General features: G+C 29.7%; 1 long non-coding RNA gene across 1 annotated transcript; it reads left to right on the top strand.

The window, feature by feature from the left end:
- Positions 1 to 1,794: 1,794 nt before the first annotated feature.
- LOC110885980 lies at positions 1,795 to 4,868 on the top strand. Its single transcript, XR_002562525.2, has 4 exons — positions 1,795 to 1,934; positions 3,066 to 3,148; positions 3,738 to 3,830; positions 4,665 to 4,868. It is a non-coding gene; the product is annotated as an uncharacterized LOC110885980 (long non-coding RNA).
- Positions 4,869 to 5,794: the final 926 nt, after the last annotated feature.

The following is a 5,794-nucleotide window of genomic DNA, read 5'->3' as shown; positions in this document are numbered from 1 at the left end:
TCTGGTAGTTTTCTTATTCATATAATATTTATGATAACACTATTGTGGTGGATATATGTCATAAGTGTTACACATATGTAAAGTTTTGTTTTTTTATAAAAATTAATAATCAAAAGACAAAAAATATTGTTTTTTATAAAAATTAATAATCAAAAGACAAAAAATAAAAGATAAGTTGTTATAATTGTAAAGTACGTTTATTTTATTGGTTAAATTATAAAGTATAATTTTATTTTTTAAAGTTCATAACTTTTTTAAATTTCCACATAGTACTTATCCAATAAACTTTAAGTTTAAAATTTTCGTTTTTTATAAAAATAAAAAATAGTATTTGACTCGTAAGTTCGTTTTAGACCTTTAAAAAATAGTATTTGACTCGTATTAACTTTATATCATACTAAGTTCAGATTTTTAATTCCTAACTGATTTTATCTATATGAGTCTACTTTTAACTTATAATCCCTAAAAATATGCAAAACAATCTACTATGTATCTAGTCAAGTTGGTAAAGAATTCTTTTGAAACTAACTAATATTATCTATAACAATATAGTTGAACTTATTATTCCTAAAAATTTGCAACACAATTTAATATTTATCTAGTAATGATTGTAAATTTCTAGAGTATTTTATTTATATTACTTGTTACAAAAATTGTTTATAAAATAATTATTTTTTATAAAAACAAAATGTTTTGTTTATAAATAAAGTAAAAAAAAACTGTTTTACACATGTAAAGTTTCGTTTTTAATAAAAAATAATAATCAAATGACAAAAAAATAAAAGATAAGTTGTTCTAGTTGTAAAGTAAGTTTATTTTGTTTGTTAAATGATAAAGTTTATCAGTTTATTCTTTAAAGTTCATAACTTTCTTTAAATATTCACATGGTATTCATCCAATAAACTTCAAGTTTAAAATTTTTGTTTTTATAAAAATAAAAAATAGTAGTTGACTCGTAAGTACGTTTTACACCTGTAGCTTTAATTGTTAAATTTTGTTTTTATATATATAAAAAATTTTATTTTTATAAAATTTTAAAAATAGTTTTTATAAAAAAATAGGATGTTAAGAGTTTATATCTTGATTAACTTTATATCATAGTAAGTTCAGTTTTTTAGTGTAGCTTTAAAGTTTATTACTTTATTATTTTTTAATTAAGAAATACAAATTATTAGATTAATATCCAAGAATAACTGCAATATTTTATAGTTTCAACTTGACTATATCTAAGTGCAATATCTATTTATTGCAACTTTAGGATATTAACTCATATAAGTTCTGTTGACTTATAAACTTAGAATACTAACTTTATTTTGAACTTTATTAATACGGTCCTGCATTATATTGACACCAAAAATAAAGTTCAAAAATAAAATAAATTTTATTCATTGTAACACCCCAAAAACGGGTTTGGTAATCAAACCGCGTTACTAGTAATGACGGGTAAAATACCTTTAGTGGTAAAAATTAACCCGGTAAGTATTAGGAATTTAAATAAATAAACTTAATATTAACTGGAAAGAGGATAAATACTTTGAGAAGACAAAGTTTATAAAAAGGGACCCGAGTTAACGGGACATAAAATAAACGGGTTACAACTTCCGGAACTAACTAAGTTAACTAGGAATAATCAACCTAGTTAATTAAAAGTCTCATAATGGTATGTGAGTGGGTTAAAAACACCTAAAGTAAGAACCTGACAATAATTGAGGGGCCAAAGGTGTTAAAAAGCAAACTAGTTTTTAATTAAAACAAAAAAAAAATATAATAACACACACTTGTGTGTATGGATCGAACAGAACCAGGAGGGGGCGACCAGGGGTTTCTCCACAAACCCTAATTCTCACAAAATCCTTCAAATTGAAGCTCAAATCAAGCCCGAATCGTCTGCATGATTACAAATTCGTGATCTCCATTGAAAGGGGAGTCATAAGGTATGTAAATTTTATGAAGAATCTCTAGTTGGATTTCTAGGTAAACTTAGAAATCTGAAAATTGATGGTTGCATGTTCGTTATATGATGAAATTAGGAATGATTTTATGTCTAGGAGTAAACCCTAGTCATTTACTTGTTGAATTGATGTTCCTAATTGTGAATTCATGATCACCCGATTATGTGCTAAATGGGTTTTGTAGAAATATGATGAACACTAGAATCTTAATGGTTAAATTGTGTTAATAGAACTCCCTGAAGTTAGATTTGAGGTTTGATGTTACTACTTGTTAAATATTGCGAGAATTTAAGGATTTAGAACACTTAAATGGGCTGGAGAAATTGGATGTTTCGTGTTGCACACAAGGTGCTTGATGAAATGCTTGAATAAGAAAATTATAACAAAGCTGATTGGGATTAAAAATTATTGGGCTGCAGTTTTAAAAAAATCATATAAAATCACTGGAACGACCTGTGAGGTTGAGCCTTATATGCTCAGAAAGCTATTGAAACATACTACGTTTTATGTTTGAACATGTTTGTTAGATTCTGATGTTAAACGGGTCAAAACAGTGTCCGAAGTCGGCTGAACTGTTTTGACAGCAAGCTGATTGGAAGCATTTTGACTTCGGAGCTGATTTTTTAAAAAAATCATAATTAATTCTAGGATGCTCGGATTGAGCTGATTCTTTTTGGGATGGAAAGATATTTTAATATTCTTCATTTCATCTTTGATCACAAAGGGCTAAATAAGACCGCAAAGTGGCCAAAAGAGTCGATTCAGCAGCTACATTGTAAAGTTGCTGCACATTTTATTGATGAACTTAATCCAAGGAAAGTTGTATTTTGTTCATACTTTACCTTGTTTATAAAACAATGGTTTCATGAATATTAAGCATGTTATTTTGCTTATTTCAAGTATTTAAAATAACTACAAATAAGCTTGTCAGCGAAGTTGTGAAAATGAGAAAAAGAATGATTAAAGCATATAATACATATGGGTAGTTTGACTATTAAGAAAGTAAAACTGACCTATGATTTAGTTAAGTAAATTATATGCAAGAAACCCCATAGGAAATGGTAGCCATAATATGAAATGACTAAACTAACCATTTTATGGGTAATATGATAGTTTGACTCTTGACGAGCTAGGTGAAGCTTGGAGGAGAAGATCAAACGGGATAAAGGCACGAATAAGACTTGCTTGGATGAAAGGTAAGTAAAACTTACACCCACTTGTAGTATATGTGTTTATTTCATAACGATGAATACAATAAAGGATTTGGTTTGAATCATGGGTTCCGACCCAAAACGAAATGAGTCAGAACCAACAAAAATGTTTTAAACCATGATTAATGGTGAAAAAGGCAAAATGGTAAATTAGTCACGAATTGGTTAAGAATTAGTGAGTTTTTCTTAAAGTTACCTTATAGCGTAACTAGTAATGGAAAATGGGTAAAAAAATGGAAATTTAGTCAAGTATCGGCTAAAGTAAAATCAGTTTCAAAGGACACCCATAGCGTGAGCCGAATGAGTTTAAAAAAAATAAAATAAAATAAAATAAAATATATATATATATATATATATATATATATATATATATGTGTATATAAGAAATTGACTTTAGAAAGAAATGGATCTAGTGAGAAAATCCGAAATGGGTCGGATATGTGATTGGTAATTAAAAACCTATGTTTTGTTACATATGAAAATGTTGGGTTATATAGGTCGAACGGGTCAAATGGTGGGAACAACGCCATTTGACAATATCAACTAATGTGGTTGTCAAGTCATTTGTTTTCAGGGGCGAATAGTAATTTGGGTAATTGCGTCGCCATAAGAATATCGATAATGAAAGCAAGGAGTCGAAACGGGTCATTAGGTTGACTCGAGCCAGGTACGTATAAATAAGATTGTGGTTAAACATATATTTTTTTTTGAGTCAAATTAGTAGCAAATGCCCTTCGTCGTAAATGAGGGGCTAAAGTCGACTAAAATGCCCTTGATGGGTAAATCGGGCAAACGACCTTTAAAGGTTGTTGGAATTAAGTGATTTGATAGATTAAATTCTTAGGATAAGTATAAAAGGGATGATATGGGATCTTAGTGCATAAATACCCTTAACGGGTCAAAATAGAAGTAATAGCAAAACGGGTTAAAAATGTGTAGTAACCCGTAGATTGAACCTTGTACAATAGGAAATAACCATAATAAAATGTTTACAAAAGAAACAAAGGCCACAAACGAGTTTGTTAGAGGATACCGTGAACGGGTCAAAAGTGTCGTAATTGGACTTCAAGCCGAGAGCTTGAAGTCTAAAATTTTGTGAAGTGAGACGTTAGATTTTAACTCCATTCGATGGAGAATTTAATTACGAGTGCGTAGGAGAAAGAATCGCGTAAAACGGAAAAGCGGATTGAAAGATACGAAAGTTTTGTGTCAAATAGTGGCAAAAAAATGGAAAGGTTGGATGCAGGTGCCACCGTAACTTACGGTGCCACCGTAAGTTACGGTGGAGCTGAATTGGTTACGGTGCTAGCCTACTGATGTACGGTAGGGAAATGTTAACACAGGGGCCACCGTAACTTACGGTGTCACCGTAAGTTACGGTGGAGGCCAGAAATGAGTTATTGTGTTGGGATCAAGATATAAATGTTGGATTTTCCTAATTTCCTCGTTGTATTAGTTATTTAATTATCAAAACTAACCTTTAAGTTGGTTTTGATCACAGGTGAATGTCGAGAGTCCCGGATGAAGATCAAGCATCGAACAAGAACCGAACACACGTTAAACAAAGCTTCCGCAACGTTATTTTGTCGTTATTCTAAACGGCGAATTAAATCACATTATGTATATCACTTAAATTGTAAAAGTTTTTAACAACCCGTATTTCTAATGTATATGTAATTATTAATTACATGATTATTTCGCTAAATATACGTTAAACCTTGATTTATAAGAACGGGTGTTACATTCATACGTCTAGATCAAACATAACAACTGAAAATGAAAAAAAAAACATAAAAACACTTGATGGATTTCATATAAACTGCATGAAATCCGTTCTGCTTCTGAATTGACAGTCGAGGTACTTTTAATCGGGTTTTCTGGTTTGTGCTTGAATCGGCTGTATCTTCTAATTCCTCTTCTTTGTCATTGTCCTCAGAATCGTCTAAATTAATAAACTCACTCCATTTCCATTCAGAGAGTCTCTTGGATCTTTTCCTTTGAGTCTCAAAACTTCTGATCCTTATAAAGGACAAAAATTGAACACAAAAGTTAAAAAAATATATATTAAATAAATATTAAAATTATCTCTTCACTAAATTCATGTTGCAGACTAAACTTTTATGGACTAAACATTGCACCATAAGAAATAATATCAACACTTTATCACCATCATCCTGCAATAAAACACACATATAATAACATAACGAACATGTTAATATGAAAGATATATGCAAAATTAATACTAAAAAACCAGCAAAATCAATACCTTAGAAGCTTGTTCGACAACTGGGTTGTTTAAATTAGCATGTTCATCATGCAACTGAATCTGAAAAATCAAATAAGTTAACATTTACATAAAAGTAAATAAAAGAAAACAGTTATTCACTGCTGCGATATAATAGAACTGACCTTAGAATTTTCAATCTCGCATGCTTGGTTTTTCGCAACAATTAAACTCAGAACTGGATCCATTTTTTTAACTTTGTTTAGCAATAGATACAAGGATGTCCTGTTATGTATTTATAGTAGTAACTATAGAAGTGCATTAGGGTTTAATTTTAGATTTGCCAACCCCTTTATTTAGGAAGTTTGTTGTGGTTAGTTGTAAGTTTTTATAAGATATATCTAAGT

This window comes from Helianthus annuus, chromosome 10 (genome assembly GCF_002127325.2).
Source record: "Helianthus annuus cultivar XRQ/B chromosome 10, HanXRQr2.0-SUNRISE, whole genome shotgun sequence".
NCBI classification, from domain to species: domain Eukaryota; kingdom Viridiplantae; phylum Streptophyta; class Magnoliopsida; order Asterales; family Asteraceae; genus Helianthus; species Helianthus annuus.
The sequence above is the reverse complement of the archived record's forward strand: the minus strand, read 5'-3'. Positions and strand labels throughout refer to the sequence as shown.